General features: G+C 39.6%; 1 protein-coding gene across 1 annotated transcript in view; it reads left to right on the top strand.

Moving 5' to 3' along the window:
* SLC14A2 (solute carrier family 14 member 2) overlaps positions 1-22,982 on the top strand; it is a 471,086-nt gene that overhangs the window by 255,943 nt on the left and 192,161 nt on the right. Inside the window, exon 2 of the mRNA XM_055233428.2 lies at positions 18,709-18,798. The gene's annotated coding sequence lies outside the window, so the exon portion shown is untranslated. The remainder of the gene's footprint in view (positions 1-18,708; positions 18,799-22,982) is intronic.

Below are 22,982 nucleotides of genomic sequence, written 5' to 3'. Positions count from 1 at the left end.
CAGTCTGACCTCTCTTGTGCCAGTGACATACTGTGTGGTCTTGGACTCTTGACCTTATTTTCCTATTTGTAAATTGAGCCAACAATCCCTGCATTGCCTACAACACAGTATCATGTGAAGGCCCAATGAGATAATGGAAGGGCAGCAGTTTTTAAAATATTAAGTAACTCCATTGTAATTAATTAGTCTAGGTGAATAATTAGAAAATGATGGTTAGAAATTGGGTCACTCTAACCTGGAAGGGAAGAAGCTGTGAAAGAGGTTAAGGCTTAGGATTCAAATGCACTGGCATCCTGCTAAATGACATGTACAAAAACAATGGATTCTATGTTTTTAAAAAGAATATATAATTGCTGAGCACCTACTATATTCTCCACCCCTTATAAGATATCAAAGATAATATAGAAGAAGCACAAGACATAATCCCTGAGGTGTCAAGTGTATCTGATGAGATAAAGCATGTACAGTAAAGTGCAACTCACAGCATGAATTAAGATAAAAGCCAAGCTGAGGTATTGATAATAAATGTCATAAGAGCTCAGGGCAGACATTTGTGGCCTGATGGGCTGGAGGGGAAGCGGAAGTTGCCCCTGTGTTGCACTTGAAGCAGGATTTGGATATGTAGGGAAGAAAAGCAGGAAGAACATGAGAAAGGTGATTATGGCACAGGTCAGGATGGCCATGGAGATGGTATGTGTCCATGGCATTGTCGGAAGGATGGTCAGTGTGGATGGAACAGTGTGTAAGATGGTAATAATGGACAATTATTTAGGAAAGGGCATCATGTCCAGGCTCCGAAAGCCTTGAAATCAGATGAAAGAATTGATCATAAAGGAAAGGGAACCCATTGGAGACCCTGGAGCAAAGGAGCTGACTGACCAAGTGTTACTTAAGAAGATGGCTGCAGGGGCAGATGCTGAATCAACAGGAGAGGGTGACGTTTTCATAAAATACTCAGAGAAGAGGAGCTCAGGGATGCAGGGGTGACAGTCAGGTGGTTATAGACGAAATGAAAAATAGTAGGGAACAACTGGCAGGCCTTTGTACCTAATTACATGTGGGGAATGAAGGATGAGGTGGAGCAAAGGTATCTCCATTGTCTTGATCCCAAGGAACTGGGTTAGTGCCAGTGTGGTGTAAGAATGTATTAATTGTTTCCTGTGTCTGGTGGGGGTTGGAGGCAAAGAAGGCTCCCCAGAGGAAGTGATGTGTTTGTGAAGTCTTAAAAATTATGTCCACCTGCCTTCAGAGGGGGTAAAGAGCATCCAGAGAAAGGAAACAGCGTGGACCAAGGCAAAGGCAAGGAGGTGTGAAAAGGAAACTCCCAGCGTGAGGCATGTCTGTGAACACCTGAAGAGTGGGAGAAGACTGGAGAAGTAGGCAGGGCCACATTATAAAGGAACTTGGACTTAGGCAGCAGGTATGGGGAGCTATGAAAGGAATGGTAGCAGGGAAAAGATACTGTCAGATTCTTTTATAGCTGTTTGTAAAAATACAGCAAGTTGAACAGTAGAGAAAATCCCCAGATGAAGTGTAATGTGACTCTAAAAGTATTCTGATATCTTTTTTTTATTGTACTTTAAGTTTTAGTGTACATGTGCACAATGTGCAGGTTTTTTACATATGTATCCATGTGCCATGTTGGTGTGCTGCACCCATTAAATCATCATTTAGCATTAGGTGTATCTCCTAATGCTGTCCCTCCCCGCTCCCCCCACCCCACAACAGTCCCCGGAGTGTGATGTTCCCCTTCCTGTGTCCATGTGTTCTCATTGTTCAATTCCCACCTATGACTGAGAACATGCAGTGTTTGGTTTTTTGTCCTTGTGATAGTTTACTGAGAATGATGATTTCCAGTTTCATCCATGTCCTTACAAAGGACATGAACTCATCATTTTTTATGGCTGCATAGTATTCCATGGTGTATATGTGCCACATTTTCTTAATCCAGTCTATCGTTGTTGGACATTTGGGTTGGTTCCAACTCTTTGCTATTGTGAATAGTGCCGCAATAAACATACTGTGCATGTGTCTTTATAGCAGCATGATTTATAGTCCTTTGGGTATATACTCAGTAATGGGATGGCTGGGTCAAATGGTATTTCTAGTTCTAGATCCTTGAGGAATCACCACACTGACTTCCACAATGGTTGAACTAGTTTACAGTCTCACCAACAGTGTAAAAGTGTTCCTATTTCTCCACATCCTCTCCAGCACCTGTTGTTTCCTGACTTTTTAATGATGGCCATTCTAACTGGTGTGAGATGGCATCTCATTGTGGTTTTGATTTGCATTTCTCTGATGGCCAGTGATGATGAGCATTTTTGCATGTGTCTTTTGGCTGCATAAATATCTTCTTTTGAGAAGTGTCTGTTCACATCCTTTGCCCACTTTTTGATGGGGTTGTTTGTTTTTTTCTTCTAAATTTGTTGGAGTTCATTGTAGATTCTGGATATTAGCCCTCTGTCAGATGAGTAGGTTGCGAAAATTTTCTCCCATTCTGTAGGTTGCCTGTTCACTCTGATGATAGTTTCTTTTGCTGTGCAGAAGCTCTTTAGTTTAATTAGATCCCATTCGTCAATTTTGGCTTCTCACGTGCAGAGACACACATAGGCTCAAAATAAAAGGATGGAGGAAGATCTACCAAGCAAATGGAATACAGAAAAAGGCATGGGTTGCAATCCTAGTCCCTGATAAAACAGACTTTAAACCAACAAAGATCAAAAGAGACAAGGCCGGGCCGGGCGAGGTGGCTCACGCTTGTAATCCCAGCACTTTGGGAGACCAAGGTGGGCGGATCACGAGGTCAGGAGATCGAGACCACGGTGAAACCCCGTCTCTACTAAAAATACAAAAAAATTAGCCGGGCATGGTGGCGGGCGCCTGTAGTCCCAGCTACTCCGAGAGGCTGAGGCAGGAGAATGGCGTGAACCCAGGAGGCGGAGCTTGCAGTGAGCCGAGATTGTGCCACTGCACTCCAGCCTGGGCGACAGAGCGAGACTCTGTCTCAAAAAAAAAAAACAAACAAACAAAAGAGACAAGGCCATTACATAAGGGTAAAGGGATCAATTCAACAAGAAGAGCTAACTATCCTAAATATATATGCATCCAATACAGGAGCACCCAGATTCATAAAGCAAGTCCTGAGTGACCTACAAAGAGACTTAGACTCCCACAAAATAATAATTGGAGACTTTAACACCACACTGTCAACATTAGACAGATCAACAAGACAGAAAGTTAACAAGGATATCCAGGAATTGAACTCAGCTCTGCACAAAGTGGACCTAATAGACATCTACAGAACTCTCCACCCCAAATCAACAGAATATACATTTTTTTCAGCACCACACCACACCTATTCCAAAATTGACCACATAGTTGGAAGTAAAGCTCTCCTCAGCAAATGTAAAAGAACAGAAATTATAACAAACTGTCTCTCAGACCACAGTGCAATCAAACTAGAACTCACGATTAAGAAACTCACTCAAAACCGCTCAACTACATGGAAACTGAGCAACGTGCTCCTGAATGACTACTGGGTACATAATGAAATGAAGGCAGAAATAAAGATGTTCTTTGAAATCAACAAGAACAAAGACACAACATACCAGAATCTCTGGGACACATTCAAAGCAGTGTGTAGAGGGAAATTTATAGCACTAAATGCCCACAAGAGAAAGCAGGAAAGATCCAAAATTGACACCCTAACATCACAATTAAAAGAACTAGAAAAGCAAGAGCAAACACATTCAAAAGCTAGCAGAAGGCTAGAAATAACTAAAATCAGAGCAGAACTGAAGGAAATAGAGACACAAAAAACCCTTCAAAAAATTAATGAATCCAGGAGCTGGTTTTTTGAAAAGATCAACAAAATTGATAGGCCACTAGCAAGACTAATAAAGAAGAAAAGAGAGAAGAATCAAATAGATGCAATAAAAAATGATAAAAGGGACATCACCATCGATCCCACAGAAATACAAACTACCATCAGAGAATACTACAAACACCTCTACGCAAATAAACTAGAAAATCTAGAAGAAATGGATAAATCCCTCGACACATACGCCCTCCCAAGACTAAACCAGGAAGAAGTTGAATCTATGAATAGACCAATAACAGGTTCTGAAATTGTGGCAATAATCAATAGCTTACCAACAAAAAGAGTCCAGGACCAGATGGATTCACAGCCGAATTCTACCAGAGGTACAAGGAGGAACTGGTAGCATTCCTTCTGAAACTATTCCAATTGATAGAAAAAGAGGGAATCCTCCCTAACTCATTTTATGAGGCCAGCATCATCCTGATACCAAAGCCGGGCAGAGACACAACCAAAAAAAGAGAATTTTAGACCAATATCTTTGATGAACATTGATGCAAAAATCCTCAATAAAATACTGGCAAACTGAATCCAGCAGCACATCAAAAAGCTTATCCACCATGATCAAGTGGGCTTCATCCCTGGGATGCAAGGCTGGTTCAACATACGCAAATCAATAAATGTAATCCAGCATATAAACAGAACCAAAGACAAAAACCACATGATTATCTCAATAGATGCAGAAAAGGCCTTTGACAAAATTCAACAACGTTCATGCTAAAAACTCTCAATAAATTAGGTATTGATGGGACATATCTCAAAATAATAAGAGCTATCTATGACAGACCCACAGCCAATATCATACTGAATGGACAAAAACTGGAGGAAGCATTCCCTTTGAAAACTGGCACAAGACAGGGATGCCCTCTCTCACCACTCCTATTCAACATAGTGTTGGAAGTTCTGGCCAGGGCAATCAGGCAGGAGAAGGAAATAAAGAGTATTCAATTAGGAAAAGAGGAAGTCAAATTTTCCCTGTTTGCAGATGACATGATTGTATATCTAGAAAACCCCATCGTCTCAGCCCAAAATCTCCTTAAGCTGATAAGCAACTTCAGCAAAGTCTCAGGATACAAAATCAATGTACAAAAATCACAAGCATTCTTATACCGCAATAACAGACAAAAAGAGAGCCAAATCATGAGTGAACTCCCATTCACAATTGCTTCAAAGAGAATAAAATACCTAGGAATCCAACTTACAAGGGATGTGAAGGACCTCTTCAAGGAGAACAACAAACCACTGCTCAATGAAATAAAAGAGGGTACAAACAAATGGAAGAACATTCCATGCTCATGGGTTGGAAGAATCAATATTGTGAAAATGGCCATACTGCCCAAGGTAATTTATAGATTCAATGCCATCCCCATCAAGCTACCAATGACTTTCTTCACAGAATTGGAAAAAAGTACTTTAAAGTTCATATGGAACCAAAACAGAGCCCGCATCGCCAAGTCAATCCTAAGCCAAAAGAACAAAGCTGGAGGCATCATGCTACCTGACTTCAAACTATACTACAAGGCTACAGTAACCAAAACAGCATGGTACTGGTACCAAAACAGAGATATATATCAATGGAACAGAACAGAGCCCTCAGAAATAACACCACATATCTAAAAGTATTCTGATATCTTTAAACTGAAGGAATTGTATTGCTCTCTTACTCTTTATACATCTCCTGCCTTTTGTGTTTATATGTACTGCCTTTTAGCTTAATAAAAGCTGTTGCTATGTTTTTTGGTGCATAAGTATTTATAATGCTTAGATCATCATTGCAGGTTTCAATAAAGTTTCTATCTTTGTGTCATTTACTGTTTTGAGCCCTGAACTCAACCTGTCTGATACATGGCTGATATTAAAACTAAGATTTCTAGTTTTGTTTTTATTTGCTTGCTTGCTTTTTTCCTTCCTTTTATTTTCAACTTCCCAGTCATTTTAATTGTGTCTTTTGCTCACAGCACAAAATTGTTCTTTACATGGTAACTTAAATGGAGAATCTATTTATTTTGACTGATACATTTTTACTTTTATATTTTTTGATGTCATAGATGTGCTTGGACTCAGTTTAGACATCACATATTTTCTGCCTCTATTGCCTCTTTTTATCTTTCACTGACAGTTATGGTTTGTTATATTTTAATTTGGTTTGTGTGTAGGTTCATAGAGATAGTTGGGAAGGTTTTAACATTTTTCATTCTCTATTGTTTATCTTTCCGATAGTTTATACAGTATATTTAATCCTCTGTATGCTTACTAGCTATTGACTGTCACCTCTGCAAGATAATGAAATGTGTATATTTCCTCTTCTGTAGCCTCTCATTTTTCTACTCTTACCGAATTTTAATTAATCGTGATGATGACGATGATGATGATATTTCTGCTAGTCTCAACCTTATACTTTTTAATAAACATTTCCTTCTACTATTTGATTCATTAGCACTAAATGGTAACCTTTGACCCTTGGCTACCTTCTCATTCTTTTCAACTTCTGAAATTCTTTAGTTTCAGTGTTTTTAAGTGTTATTATAGTTCATTAATATTTACATTGTGTTCTCAAATCATAATTGCCACAGTTTGTGTGTGTGTGTGTGTTGTAATCCCAAAGTCATTAAAAACCCACCACCAGTTCTTCTGCCATAGTTTCTTCATTTTCTACTGATTAGTTAAATTTCAGCCTCCAGTTTCTTCAAGATGAGATCAGATAAATGCATTTTCTGCATTATTAGGATGTGTGGTGAAGCATTTGTACTTGAACAGCAGTTTGAGTTTAACACATTTTTACTGTTTCTTATTTGTTCTTAGTGAGGTTTTATAAGTGCCATGTTGCTATGGAAAACTCTGACACCAACCTGATTTTCCCTCTTGGAAAATAAATTCTGGTTTTGATCTTGGTTTTCTTTTGTTTGTTTCACTTTTTGTTTGTTGGGATGGCAAGAGAGTCTTTCTTTACCATTGGGTATCATTTCTGTATCAATTTTTCCTGAGACGGTTTATGTTCTATTTGTTTTGCCTTGCTTTGTAGGCAGATTTAAATATTTTATTTTTGAAAACTGTTTTGTAATTATACTTCTCCAAATACATTTTCTATTCTATATTTTTTAGTATTCTTCAAATACTACATTTATGCATAAGCATAGATCTATCATATCTATTTTATCTTCCATTTCTATCATGTTCTTTCTTATTCCTTTTTAACTATCCATTTTCATGTGTTCTGCTCACCTGATCAATCCTGTTCTTAAGTCTGTTTTTGTATCTTGAGCAGTTTCTTTTCATCATCTTGTTGCTGCTGATGGGTCCCTAATTTTGGTGATGACTCTTTCTCCTTTACAAATTTCCCGAGGTCTGCTAGCTCATTTTTTGCTCTTTCAGTTGTCTGGACATGTCTTTCTTGATATTTTATTTTATATAATGATTTGTTTCATTAAGGCTTGTTTTTTTTTTATTTGTATGTTTGTCTATAATAGTTTTTTTTAATTATACTTTAAGTTCTGGGGTACATGTGCAGAATGTGCCAGTTTGTTACATAGGTATACACGTGCCATGGTGGTTTGCTGCACTCATCAACCCGTCATCTACATTAGGTATTTCTCCTAATGCTATCCTTCCCCTATCCCCCGACCCCATGACCGGCCACGGTGTGAGATGTTCCCCTCCCTGTGTCCATGTGTTCTCATTGTTCAACTCCCCCTTATGAGTGAGAACATGCAGTGTTTGGTTTACAGTTCCTGTGTTAGTTTGCTAAGAATGATGGTTTCCAGCTTCATCCATGCCCCTGCAAAGAACATGAACTCATTCTTTTTTATGGCTGCATAGTATTCCATGGTGTATATGTGCCACATTTTCTTTATCCAATCTATCATTGATGGGCATTTGGGTTGGTTCCAAGTCTTTGCTATTGTGGATAGTGCTGCAGTAAATACACGTATGCATATGTCTTTGTAGTGGAATGATTTATAATCCTTTGGGTATATACCCAGTAATGGGATTGCTGGGTCAAATGGTATTTCTGGTTCTGGATCCTTGAGGAATTGCCACACTGTCTTCCACAGTGGGTGAACTAATTTACACTCCCACCAACAGTGTAAAAGCATTCCTATTTTCCACATCCTCTCCAGCATTGTTGTTTCCTGACTTTTTAATGATAGCCATTCTAACTGGTGTGAGATGGTATCCCATTGTGGTTTTGATTTGCATTTCTCTAATGACCAGTGATGATGAGCCTTTTTTCATATGTTTGTTGGTTGCATAAATGTCTTCTTTTGAGAAGTGTCTGTTCATATCCTTTGCCCATTTTTTGATGGGGTTGTTTGTTTTTTTCTTCTAAATTTGTTTAAGTTTCTTGTAGATTCTGGATATTAGCCCTTTGTCAGATGTATAGAATGCAAAAATTTTCTCCCATTCTGCAGGTTGCCTGTTTACTCTGATGATAGTTTCTTTTGCTGTCCAGAAGCTCTTTAATTTAATTAGATCCCATTTGTCAATTCTGGCTTTTGTTGCCATTGCTTTTGGTGTTTTAGTCATGAAGTCTTTGCCCATGCCTATGTCCTGAATGGTATTGTCTAGGTTTCTTTCTAGGGTTTTTGTGGTTTTAGGTCTTATGTTTATGTCTTTAGTCCATCTTCAATTAATTTTGTATAAGTTGTGAGGAAGGGGTCCAGGTTCAGTTTTCTGCATATGGCTAGCCAGTTTTCCCAACACCGTTTATTAAATAGGGAATCCTTTCACCACTGCTTATTTTTGTCAGATTTGTCAAAGATCAGATGGTTGTAGATGTGTGGCATTATTTCTGAGGCCTCTGTTCTGTTCCATTGGTCCATATATCTGTTTTGGTACCAGTACCATGCTGTTTTGGTTATTGTAGCCTTGTAGTATAGTTTGAAGTCAGGTAGCATGATGCCTCCGGCTTTGTTCTTTTTGCTTAGGATTGTCTTGGCTACATGGGCTCTTTTTTGGTTCCATATGAAATTTAAAGTAGCTTTTTCTAATTATGAGAAGAAAGCCAATGGTAGCTTGATGAGGATAGCATTAAATCTATAAATTACTTTGGGCAATATGGCCATTTCATAATATTGATTCTTCCTATCCATGAGCATCAAGTGTTTTTCCATTTGTTTTTGTGTCCTCTCTTACTTCTTTGAGCAGTGATTTGTAGTTCTCCTTGAAGAGGTCCTTCACATCCCTTGTAAGTTTTATTTTTAGATATTTTATTCTCTTTGTAGCAGTTGCAAACAGGATTTCACTCATGATTTGGCTCTTTGTTTGTCTATGATTGGTGTATAGGAATGTTTGTGACTTTTGCACATTGATTTTGTATCCTGAGGCTTTGCTGAAGTTGCTGATCAGCTTAAGGAGATTTTGGGCTGAGACGATGGGATTTTCTAAATATACAATCATGTCATCTGCAAACAGAGACAATTTGACTTCCTCTCTTCCTATTTGAATATGCTTTATCTTTTCTCTTGCCTGATTGCCCTGGCCAGAACTTCCAATACTATGTTGAATAGGAGTGGTAAGAGAAGGCATCCTTTTCTTGTGCCAGTTTTCAAAGGAAATGCTTCCTGTTTTTGCCCATTCAGTATGATATTGGCTGTGGGTTTTTCATAAATGGCTCTTAATATTTTGAGATACGTTCCATCAATACCTAGTTTATTGCGAGTTTTTAGCATGAAGGGGTGTTGCATTTTATTGAAGGCCTTTTCTGCATCTGTTGAGATAATCATGTGGTTTTTGTCATTGATTCTGTTTATGTGATGGATTACAGTTATTGATTTGTGTATGTTGAACCCCCTTGCATCCCGGGGTTGAAGCCCATTTGATTGTGGTGGATAAGCTTTTTGATGTGCTGCTGGATTTGGTTTCCCCGTATTTTATTGAGTATTTTTGCATTGACGTTCATCGGGGATATTGGCCAGAAATTTTCTTTTTTTGTTGTGTGTCTGCCAGGTTTTTGTATCAGGATGATTTTGGCCCAGTAAAATGAGTTAGGGAGGGGTCCCTCTTTTCCTACTGTTTGGAATAGTTTCAGAAGGAATGGTACCAGCTCCTCTTTGTACCTCTGGTATAATTTAGCTGTGAATCCGTCTGGTCCTGGGCTTTTTTTGTTGGTAGGCTGTTAATTGTTGCCTCAATTTCAGAACTCGTTGTTGGTCTATTCAGGGATTCGACTTCTTCCTGGTTTAGTCTTGGGAGGGTGTATGTGTCCAGGAATTTATCCATTTCTTCTAGATTTTCTAGTTTATTTGCATAGAGGTGTTTATATTATTCTCTGATAGTAGTTTGTATTTCTGTAGGATCAGTGGTGATATCTCCTTTATCATTTTTATTGTGTCTATTTGATTCTTCTCTCTTTTCTTCTTTATTAGTCTGGCTAGCAATCTATCTATTTTGTTAATCTTTTCAAAAAACCAGCTCCTGGATTCATTAATTTTTTGAGGGTTTTTCATGTCTCTATCTCCTTCAGTTCTGCTCTGATCTTAGTTATTTCTTGTCCTCTGCTAGATTTTGAATTTGTTTGCTCTTGCTTCTCTAGTTCTTTTAATTGTGATGTTAGGGTGTCGATTCTAGATCTTTCCCACTTTCTCCTGTGGGCATTTAATGCTATAAATTTCCCTTTAAACACTGCTTTAGCTGTGTCCCAGAGATTCTGGTATGTTGTGTCTTTCTTCTCACTGGTTTCAAAGAACTTATTTATTTCTGCCTTAATTTCATTATGTACCCAGTATTCATTCAGGAGCAGGTTGTTCAGTTTCCATGTAGTTGTGCAGTTTTGAGTGAGTTTCTTAATCCTGATTTCTAATTTGATTGCACTGTGGTCTGAGAGACTGTTATGATTTCTGTTCTTTTGCATTTGCTGAGGAGGGTTTTACTTCCAATTATGTGGTCAATTTTAGAATAAATGTGATGTAGTGTTGAGAAAAAATGTATATTCTGCTGACTTGGGGTGGGGAGTTCTTTAGATGTCTGTTTGGTCCAGAGCTGAGTTTAAGTCCTGAATATCCTTGTTAACTTTCTGTCTCATTGATCTGTCAAATATTGACAGTGGGGTGTTAATACACTATTATTGTGTGGGAGTCTAAGTCTCTTTGTATGTCTCTAAGAACTTGCTTTATGAATATGGGTGCTCCTGTATTGGGTGCATATATTTAGGATATATGTATATGTATGTGTATATACACACACATTTAGGATATAGATATAGATATATGTTTAGGTTATATATATATTTAGGATATATATATTTAGGATATATATATATATATGATAGTTATCTCTTCTTGTTGCGTTGATCCCTTTACCATTACATAATGCCCTTCTTTGTCTTTTTTTTATCTTTGTTGGTTTAAAGTCTGTTTTATCAGAGACTAGGATTGCAACCCCTGCTTTTTTTGCTTTCCATTTGCTTGGTAAATCTTCCTCCATCCCTTTATTTTGAGCCTATGTGTGTCGTTGCACATGAGATGGGTCTTCCGAATACAGCACACTAATTGGTCTTGACTCTTTATCCAATTTTCCAGTCTGTGTCTCTTAATTGGGACATTTAGCCCATTTACATTTAAGATTAATATCGTTATGTGTGAATTTGATCCTGTCATTATGATGCTAGCTGCTTATTTTGCCCATTAGTTGATGCAGTTTCTTTGTAGTATTGATGGTCTTTACAATTTGGTATGTTTTTGCAGTGGCTGGTACTGGTTTTTCCTTTCCATATTTAGTGCTTCCTTCAGGAGCTCTTGCAAGGTGGGCCTGGTGGTGACAAAATCTCTCAGCATTTGCTTCTCTGTAAATGATTTTATTTCTCCTTCTCTTATGAAGCTTAGTTTGGCTGGATATGAAATTCTGGGCTGAAAACTCTTTGCTTTAAGAATGTTGAATATTGGCGCCCACTCTCTTCTGGTTTGTAAGGTTTCTGCAGAGAGATCTGCTGTTAGTCTGGTGAGCTTCTCTTTGTGGGTAACCTGACCTTTCTCTCTGACTGCCCTTAACATTTTTTCCTTTATTTCAACCTTGGTGAAGGTGATGATTATGTTCCTTGGGCTTGCTCTTCTTGAGAAGTATCTTTGTGGTGTTTTCTGTATTTCCTGAATTTGAATGTTGGCCTCTCTCGCGAGGCTGGGGAAGTTCTCCTGAATAGTATCCTGAAGAGTGTTTTCCAACTTGGTTCCATTCTCCTCATCACTTTCAGGTACACCAGTCAAACGTAGGTTTGGTCTTTTCACATAGTCCCATATTTCTTAGAGGCTTTGTTTGTTCCTTTTCATTCTTTTTTCTCTAATCTTGTCTTCATGCTTTATTTCATTAAGTTGATCTTCAGTCTCTGATATCCTTTCTTCCACTTGATCAGTTCAGCTATTGATACTTGTGTATGCTTCACGAAGTTCTTATGCTGTGTCTTTCAGCTCCGTTAGGTCATTGATGTTCTTCTCTAAACTGGTTATTCCAGTTAGCAATTCCTCTAACCTTTTTTCAAGGTTCTTGGCTTCCTTGCATTGGGTTAGAACATGCTTCTTTAGCTTGGAGGAGTTTATTACCCACCTTCTGAAGTCTACTTCTGTCAATTCGTCAAACTCATTCTCCATCCAGTTTTATTCCCTTGCTGGCGGGGAGTTGTGATCCTTTGGAGAAGAGGAGTTCTGGTTTTTGGAGTTTTCAGCCTTTTTGTACTGGTTTTTCCTCATCTTCATGGATTTATCTGCTTTTGGTCTTTGATGTTGGTGACCTTCGGATGGGGTTTTTGTGTGGACATCCTTTTTGTTGATGTTGATGTTATTCCTTTCTGTTTGTTAATTTTCCTTCTAACAGCCAGGCCCCTCTGCAGCAGGTCTGCTGGAGCTTGCTGGAGGTCCACTCCAGACCCTGTTTGCCTGGGTATCACCAGTGGAAGCTGCAGAACAGCAAAGATTGCTGCCTGTTCCTTCCTCTGGATGCTTTGTCCCAGGGGGGTACCAATAAGATGCCAGCCGGAGCTCTCCTGTATGAGGTGTCTGTCAACCCCTGCTAGGAGGGTCCCAGTAAGAAGGCATGGGGGTCAGGGACCCACTTTAGGAGGCAGTCTGTCCCTTAGCAGAGCTCAAGTGCTGTGCTGGGAGATCCGCTGATCTCTTCAGAGTCAGCAGGCAGAAACATTTAAGTCTACTGAAGCTGCACCCACAGCCACCCCTTCCCCCAGGTGCTTTGTCCCAAGGAGATGGGAGTTTTATCTATAAGCCCGTGAATGGGGCTGCTGCCTTTCTTTCAGAGATACCCTGCCCAGGGAGGAGGAATCTAGAGAGGCAGTCTGGCTACAGCAGCTTTGTCGAGCAGCAGTGGGCTCCACTGAGTTCCAACTTCCTGGTGGCGTTGTTTACACTGTGAGGGGAAAACCACCTACTCAAGCCTCAGTAATGGTGGATGCCCTTACCCCAACCAAGCTCGAGCATCCCAGGCTGACTTCAGATGGCTGTGCTGGCAGCAAGAATTTCAAGCCAGTGGATCTTAGCTTGCTGGGCTCCATGGGGGTGGGATCCGCTGACCTAGGCCACTTGGCTCCCTGGCTTCAGCCCCCTTTCCAGGAGAGTGAATTGTTCTGTCTCACTGGGGTTCCAGGTGCCACTGGGGTATGAAGAAAAACTCCTGCAGCTAGCTTGGTGTCTGCCCAAACAACCACCCACTTTTGTGCTCGAAACCCAGGGCCCTGGTGGTGTAGGCACCCAAGGGAATCTCCTGGTCTGTGGGTTGCAAAGACCATGGGAAAAGAATAGTATCTGGGCCAGAATGCGCTGTTCCTCAAGGCACAGTCCCTCACGGCTTCCCTTGAATAGAAGAGGGAGTTCTGCGATCCTTTGTGCTTCCCAGGTGAGGCAACGCCCCACCCTGCTTCTGCTCGCCCTAAATGGGCTGCATCCACTGTCTAACCAGTCCCAATGAGATGAGCTGGATACCTCAGTTGGAAATGCAGAAATCACCTGCCTTCTGTATTGATCTCACTGAGAGCTGCAGACTGGAGCTGTTTCTTTGCAGCCATCTTGCCAGCCACTGTCTATGATAGTTTGCTTAGCACAGTTTCCTTTAGCTTGATGGTAACACAATTTTGTACTTGTTCTTCGTCTGTTTGTTTCCTTTTATCATTACCTTCTTTTCTTGCAATATCTTTGTAGACTTCTTCTGATGGTTTCTGTTTATTTCTGGCTCTCATTTGACTGAGATAAGCTCTTTCTTAACCAGCTATTTTGCAGAAAAAGGAAGGCGTGAAGAGCCAGCCTATAATGTCATCCAGTAGCATCTCTCTAGTTTACAGGGATGTGCCTGACAACACACAAGGTTGTGTGTGTGGATATGTGTACAAGTTAATTTAGCCTTTACCTTTTTCCAGAAAGAAAAAGAGATTGGCAGTTGCCAAGACCAATTAATGTGGAACCTATCTTCTCTAACCCGCCTTCCCAACAGACAAGCTTAAATAGAATTTTTAAGTGTTTTCTTATTTATACCACCTCCCCTTTTCTTAATGGAAGAGTCCAGGGATGCTTTCACAGGCAGCCATTCACCTTAGACCATTTGTCCCCCAAAAGATGGTGTTGGTTCTGCCCTCTTTGGCAAACTCTGTGCTCTGCGAGCTTTGCTTGAGGTCTTTGGCAGCAGACACCTTTCAGCATCTACCTGCCCTAGGTTGGAACTTTACTGCTTTTGGCAGCCCTTCCTCAACAAAGGTGAGGTTTGCATTTCTGTTTCTTCTTATTATTATTGTCTTGGAGCAAATTCAAAAGGAAGTCGGCAGGGCTATCTTAACAACACTGTCTTAAAAGTAAAGCTCTTTTTAAAAGGCTATATATCCCAATTTTGCCTCCCCTAAATCTCTAGCACCTAGCACTGTATCTGACAAAGAGAAAATGCTCAATTAATGTTTGTTAATATTAATAGCTAATAATAAAATGAATAAATAAAAGAATGAACAAACAATTCTCAAATGTAATGATTGAGATAAAACTGTATTTCAGACCTGTCCTCAAAAGAACTTTAACAATGAATTCTCCTTGATCTTCCTTGCAACAGCATAATAAAGCATGCTTCCCAGGGCTTGTCATGGCTCTGACATCTCCTGCCTACTTTTTTCTCATCCTTCGTGATGTCTTCTCAGCATACTACTCTCACTCACTATCTGTGCCAAGTCAGAGTACCTAGCATACAGGAAATAGTGAATTCTACAGGAGCACTCTATATAGTTGGTTTTTCTTTTCCTAGCCTGGTATCTAGCCTCAGTTTTTATGGATGTATTTTGAATTTGTTTCTCTTTGTCTTACTTCTAAAATTGGAAAAGCTCTGTATCTGCTTTACCATAAATCTTCAGAAAATTAAAGGCATAATGATGCTGTTCTACCCCTGTTTTGGTAAGGAATGGAAATAATCATTCACATTACCCACAGCAACAGGCCTCTGAGCCCCCAAAGGTCTGGACTGTGTCCGGATGTGGACAGGGAGGAGGGATCCTTTGGGAAATGAAACATTGCAAGACATGAACATTTATTGCACCTCTCATAAATTCCATGAGGGTCTTCATCAAGGGTGTGGAATTGTGGACGGCCTTCCCCAAGAAAGGATTTGCATGGTTCAGTAAGTAGGGCTAGCAGAGTCCAGCTTTCTCTCTGCTTTCCATTTCAAAGGAAAGGGAGCCTCTGACTTAAGGAAGCAACCCATAAGTCCCCCCAAAACAAAAAGTATGTCTCAGACTATTCTTATGCCTTCCACATGAAGATATAATAGGTTTTGAGAAGTGTATATGCTCATTTCTGATTTGCTTGAGTCTACAAGTAACACCAAAAACTTTGCTACCTGCCCAAAATATTTCAGTGTCTAATCCCAGACAAGATTCTTCAATTTCTTTTAGAGATCTTCAATGGATTATTTTCTTTCTTTCCTTTCTTCACCTTGAGTTTCCAGACCTCTTCAAATTGCTTATGCCCTGTACTCTGTACCCTTCTTACTGCTGAGCTGAATGCAATTGGCTGCCCACAACTGCCCGTGCCTGTCTCCACAGAGTGTTCATGCCTACCTGGTTATCAACACTAAGATAGGTAGAACAGCAGGAAAGGGAAGGCCCAAGGGATACATCCCTATAGTCTACATTAGCGTTCTCACCAGGAATACAATGACCAGTCATCTCTGCCCACAGCCAGGTACATCAGTGCTCTTTCTTCCAAACAAGCACACATTGAGATTACCCCCACAGCCCACGTAACCAGAACAGAGCTCCCCTTACATGCCTGAAAACTCATGCCCACTGCCACCTTCCCCCTCCCCTGGGGGCCTGCATGGGCTTTCCTTAGAGGCACCAAGCATCTTGGCTTGCCAGGAAAAGTCCCAATTAATGTCTGGTGCCCTGTCCAGAGAAACATTTGTCCCAGTCAAAAGTAATTTTTCTAATAGTAAATTATGTGTTCTCTCTAATTTAATGCTTAATTTTTAAAAAGCAGCATGAGTCAGAATGTTTCTGGTTATAACCAAAGTTCTTTTCTTCTTTCCAGTTTGTTAAAAAAAAAAAAAATATATATATATATATATATATATATTAGGACTCACTAAGAAAATGAAGCAGGCAGAGAGACCTGCAGTCCAGGTACACAAAAGACCTGGGGAAGATAATTGATAAAGTTTAAAAAGTAAGCACTGGTAAGGTTATCAGACAGGCTAAGAGAAGTTTTGTGTGAGGCTTGAGGGAGGAACCAACCCCAAAAATTAGGAAGAGGCAGGATTCCAGGCTCAGGGGAGATGTTTTGGGATAATGCAACCCCCAGGCCAGGTTTTGGAGGACAGGAATTTTATGTGTCTCTCTCCCCTCTCTCCTCCCTCTTTGTGCCTGCATATTCTGGCAAATAATGCACCAGTGATTTTTCTCTGTTATTTCATTTATGGCAATGACTTCAGGTCTTGTGTCTGGTCATAATGGTGATCTATGTATGTCATCTACACTGGGCATGGCTAATGAATCCTATTTTATTTCTTAATTAAGAATTTGAAAGTGCCGCAAATTACTGCAATTAACATGGATTTTCTTCCTCATTTATTTACTTATTTAGATGCCTGAAATTGCACCCTTAGCTTAAACCAATCGCAGAGTTCAGAGCTTGTTAAAATATATAGCATTCATTAAAATATTTACTCTTCCCCAACAGTAAGGGTTGCAATTTGGAAATGGTGGTGGTATCTATGTATACAAAATGCTTCCAAAAAAATCTATTGAATTCAGTTTATCCAGCTTAGTAATTTAAAAAGTTGAATTTATTGACAATCCTTTGTGCAACTGAAAATAAACTTAGGATTTTCAAACTAGCCTATTGTTTTGTTGACTTCAACCAGGGAAATTGTTGTTTTCCCTTTCAAAGTTCATGAAGACTGTGAGTATCACCACATTTTCAGGACTTCTGTGTCCATTGAAAGATAAGAATAACAATTTGAGGGTGGTTGAATTTATCGGACTTATTTCAAAACACTGGTACTTTGAAAATTGTTTAGCTTCAAATTTATCTCATAGTTTTCAAGATTCAACCTTAGTTTTCTTTCCTGGGTTCTTGTTTGGGGTTTCGGTTTTGGTTTGTAACTGGTTTTCATGGAGACAACTCAAGATAAAGTAGTTGAAATTAACCAAAAACCCACTCCGAACTACAGACAGCAGGACTGTAAATGAATACAATCCTACCAGAAAGTGATTGGGGAATAGCACATCAAAAGCTTTAAAAAATGCATACGCATTGACGGCCAGCTATTCTACTTCAAGGAATTTATCCTTAGGAAAGAAGAATGTGTACCAATGTTTAAGTACAATAATATTCATTGTAGCCCTGTTTATAATAGCAAAACAAAATAACCAAAATGTGCAGCAACAAAAGATTGAGTAAATTATGGTACAGACATATTAAAATATGAAGTAGCTATTAAAAATTATGTGATTTGTATCAGTTATCTATGGCTGTTTTACACCAAAACTTAGCAGCTTAGAACGACAAATTTATTATCTCACAGTTTCTGAGGGTCTGGAATCTGGGCTTGGCTTAACTCGATCCTCTGACTCAGATCTCTCATAAGGCTACAATGAAGGTATTTGCTGGAGCTACAATCACCTCAAGGCTTAACATGGAGAGGATTCACTCTCAAGTTCACTCAAGTGATTGTTGGCAGGATTCAGCTCCTCCTGGGCTGGTCTCCCTTAGCTCTTTGACACATGGGCATTTCTGTAGGGCAGACGGTGGATGACATGGCAGTTGGCTCCATGGCAGAAAGCCAGAGAATAAGAGAGGGTGAGCAAGAAGATAGAGTCTTTTTGTAACCTAATATCAGAAATGATATCCCAACACTTCTGTGATATTCTGTTGGTTGGATGTAAGTCAAAGGTTCAGCCCACACTCAAATGGAGTGGATCACACAGTTGAAAAATGGTGAGAACACAAGGTGGTGGGGATCTAAGGGAGTCATCTTAGAACTTGTCTACCACAGAGTTGAAGTTTATTCATCGGCAAAGGATATTCATTAATATCTTATTCAATGAAATAAAAGGTCACAAAACAGCAAGGACAATAGGATCCCTGTTTTGTAAACTAAGACCAATAGAAAATATATTTGCATAAATACATAAATATTCATAAACACTCTTTAAGTGTTCCTGGGTTAACAGTAGTTGTATCTAGATGGTGGAATAACAGATGAGTTTTATGTCCTATTTCCTTATTTTTTTTCTTTTTTTTTTCTGTAAGAGGAACATGTATTGTTTATAATTTTTAAAAGAGTAAATATTATTATATTTTCAAAAAGTGGTTTAAACCCTCAAGACTTCTTGATTCTGACCTCCACTCTCTTTACAGGATTGTCTCTTGCTTACTACTTGCAGTCAACTAAGTAGAGGTTCATAAGAGCTTTATAGAACCACTGACACCACTTTGACCAAGGAAACCGTGAGTATGTTCTAGAACTTGTTTCTGTGTTTCTGTCTTCAAAACAGCTGCTATCACCAATAATTAAACCATAAAAAACTGAAATTATTTTTCCCTCTGGGGTGATTACAACCACATGGGAGCTGTGACGAGAGGTGGGTCCTGTGAAGATCTCCTCCTTGAGTCTTCCCCACTCCATTCTGGTTGTTTCCAGACAAATGGTAACAATAATCACATGCCCATCTCCTCTGAAAAATTTAAAAGGGATAGGTTCTATTTATATGTCAAAAATAGATGAACAGATCTGACACTGCTGAACATAATTGCAAATTTGAAAAAGGAGAGGGAATGGGTGAGAGAAAAGATAAAGCCATTAATAGCCTCTATACTTCATTAGTTTTCCTGCCTCATGCCACCACGGAGGCCTGAGTTGGGATGCCACTGATTTGGGATTGGAATGATTTCCCCAGCAATATAAAGTATATCTTAAGGTCACTTGCTGATAAAAACTACTGTTTTGCCAGGCATCGATTAATTGGTTGTTTGACAAGAGGACCAGCTGTTCTATACTTATATAAAGCACAAAGAAAGCTGCTCAAGATGGATGTGCTGGCATCACTGGGGGAGGAGGGTAATAGCCTCAAAAATGGCAGAGGATTAGGATTAGGTCTGAAATACTGGTGGATCGCTTTTCATTGGGATCTATAACAGAATAGCTGTTGTAACAGATAACATTCAAACTTTGATGGCTTAACAAAATGGATCATATTTCGCTCATATAATAGCCAAAAGAGTTTTTGTCCAAGTGATGGTTCAGAAACCCATCTGCCTATTGTGTGTGGTTTCTCCATCTTCTAGGGACTCTGAGTTGTATGTTGGGTCCTCTGTATCTAGATGGGTTGATTGGGAAGGAGAAAATGAAGGTGACACCCCCACTTCCTACCCACCTTGGAGTAAAATTGGCACACATCACTTTCATTCATACCTTACTGGTGAAAACTAATCATATGGGCCTCTCCTTGATGAAAGAGGCCTTGAAGTATTCTCTGGCTGGTAGTTACTTCCCCAAAATTCCACCGTGCAAAAGGGTAGCACACACTGTGGGTGCTGTCAGGAAAGATCATAGCATTATAACCTTCTTGCTGAGGAAATTTGTAATGGCATTCATACATATCTCACAGAGCAGGGATTAGTTAACTTATCGATGACTCTTTGAATGGTCAATTGTTCTTCCCTATATGGAGGAACTTCTAATGCCAGCTATATCCCCTTCTCATGGTTAAGGCAATAAGCCACCAGCAACAAGGTCCTAAAGATTCTAGGTTTCAAGGTTGTTCTCCACTGGAAGTGGTAGATTTGCCTGTCAGTGCTAGAAGTCAGCAGAACTCACTGGGGTTTCAAGACACTAGCTTTCAAACTAACTCTCTCTCTCTCTCTCTCTTTCTCTCTCTCTATGCTTTAGTTTTTTGTTTGTTGGCTGGTTGGTTGGTTTTCTTTTTTTTTTTTTTTTTGAGTGTGTGTGTGTGTAATGACAATAATAAGACATACCTCTTGGGGTTATTGTAAAGTCCCAAGGAGATAATTCAAGAAAGAGCACAATACACATTATCTCAACACATGGGTGGCTTTTCCAGCAAGTAGCCACATATATAAATAATCCCTGAAGTGCCTTACCAACACTACCACAATTGCTGTTTCTTATAATATCATTGTTATTAATAGGCTACTATTAAAATGATTAGCACGACTGCCAAAGATAAAATCATAACATCTCTTCTATAGTGCTTTAGCATTTATTTATTTGATTCTCATGACAGCCTTGTAAGTGAAAAGGAGACTCACTATGATCACTCTGTTTCATAGATGAAAGAACTGACCCTCAGGGAGACCAGGGGATAATGACCATGATGATCATATGATAGCCCAGTCAAAGTGGCCACTTAGTTCTCAAACCCTGGCCTTTTAAGTCAAAATTATATTACTACACCAAATGTAAAATGGCATCTTACCAAGATAAATGGAATCTTTGAAGAGACAGTCTCAATTCCACATTGTTCAAATGTGTTGGGATACCTGGGAAGATTATTCTTTTTTATTCCACTACATGCTACTGACCTCAGGTCATCTTACTGTTTTCAAGGCTGGTCAGCCTAATTGCACCTGGGTTGGTGAGGAGGAGCAAATAGTATTAATGTTGGTGATTTCAGTTTACAGAGGCCATAATGTAGAAGGTTCTTGGAAATTTCTCCAAGGAATGTGAGTGGGGCCCCAAGAGGGGAGAAAATGGGTGCCCTCCAGTTTGGTATGTTTGGAAACAACACTGTGTGGCCAGCATCACAAACCCTAGTAGGCAGGTGACTGTCTGAAATCCACTTCTTGGTTTCTTATAGTTTTTTCTTCACTTCAACTCTTTGGCCTTTTCCTAGCTAACTTTAGTGAATAATTCTCCAGTGACTTTCTTTTTTTCTACTGAGTGCAAAAAGAACTGTTACAGTGTCTCTAGGTTTGCAGTGTAAAGTCTTTGGAGACTGTGTTTGACCCTGTGTTGGGTGACTCCAACTGCCAGGAGCAATGAGCTATAGTCAACACAGTCCTCAACATGGAGACCAGCCCCTGGCCCCAGACCTGCTGTTGGCTGCTGTGATGACACAAGTTTAATTTAGACTCCAAGGAAGCCATGTTTTTCTCATCTGTCAAATCAAGCGGATGATGTTCACCCTCTCTACTTCCCCTACTTTCTTAGGGAAATACTGAGAACTTGGGGCTCAAACCAGTGAGTAGACAGAAAGTGCTTTGAAAAGCATACCATCTAGATAAGTGTGGAAGAGAGTCATCATTAGAATTCTGCTACTGCCATTATTGTTTTGGGGTCAGCTCAGCTTTTCTTAACACAGAGCAGTTAATGGAGTGGCAACTGTATTAGATACCCACTGGGAGGGCAAGGGAGCCAGACGAGGGTCTCCTTTTATCCCATTTTAGCATCGTGTTTTCCTTTCACAACAGCTGTGTCTTGCAGGTTTATAAGTATTTTAATTACAGTGGCACTTTATTATAACTTCTCCTGACAAAATTCAGGCTAGGGACTTTTTTTTTTTTTAATCTGAAAAGTGGTGGATTTTCCTAGAGGCTGAGTTAACTTTCACCAGCAGTCAGAACACTGCTACCTTTGATCCCACTTATAAGCTTGGTAACTATCATTTTTCACAAATTATTTTCAGCATAACCAAAAAATAAAAATGTATTTGCAAGTCCACTAGCAAAAAGAAAAACGACAGAATCTGTTAGCCATCCAGCTTTGTTTCATAAATTGGTCACCAGCTGAGAAGCATTTTTCCCATGGCCATAAAGAGTTATGGAATAGAAAATTTAGAAATCAACATAAAGACAGACCGGAAGAGTTAGACAGACCAAGAAAAAGAGTATCTCACTCCTCATCCTGTTGTATGGCCATTCGTTGCCTCCTGCAGCATCTCAAATAGGTTTTCCCGGAATAATCATCAAAAAGACAAGTAAACTCTGCCTTGCTAGAATAAAAAGATAAATGTTGCAAAGTAGGTAATCCATACAGTTAGAATGAAAAATGTCAGGTTGAAAAAGGCTTTTCAGCATGTGGTCTAAAATTGTCGTTTTACAGGTGAGAAAATTAAGGCTCAGACCAGTGAAGGGCATGTCCAAGATCATGCAAAAGAGCAAGTATTAAGATGCCTCCTAAGGGACTGTATCAGTTTCCTGTTGCTGCTATAATGAATTATGGCAAACTTCAGTGGCTTAAAGCAACACAAATTCATTGTTTTACATACAGTTCTGTAGGTCAGAGGTCTGACAAGGCTCACACTGGACTAAAATCAAGTGTGGGTTCTTTTCTGGAGACTCTGAAAAGAATCTATTTCCTTGCCCTTTCCAGCTTCTAGAGGTTGCCTGCATTCCTTGGTTGATGGCTCCTTCCTCCATCTTCAAAGGCAGCAACATTGCATCTCCCTGACCATTCTTCTGTAGTCTATCTCTGGCCACAGCCAACAAAGGTTTTCCACTTTTAAGGGCTCATACGATTAGGCTGGATCCACCTGAATGATGCAGAATAATCTGCTTATCTTGAGTTCAATGACTTTTAATTACATCCGCAAAGTCCCTCTTGCCATATAAGGCAACACATTCGCAAGTTCCTGGGGATTAGGGCACAGGCATCTTTGAGTGGAGATGGGCAT

The sequence above is a fragment of the Symphalangus syndactylus genome, chromosome 1 (genome assembly GCF_028878055.3).
Source record: "Symphalangus syndactylus isolate Jambi chromosome 1, NHGRI_mSymSyn1-v2.1_pri, whole genome shotgun sequence".
NCBI classification, from domain to species: Eukaryota; Metazoa; Chordata; class Mammalia; order Primates; family Hylobatidae; genus Symphalangus; species Symphalangus syndactylus.
This window is presented reverse-complemented; position numbering and strand designations above follow the sequence as displayed.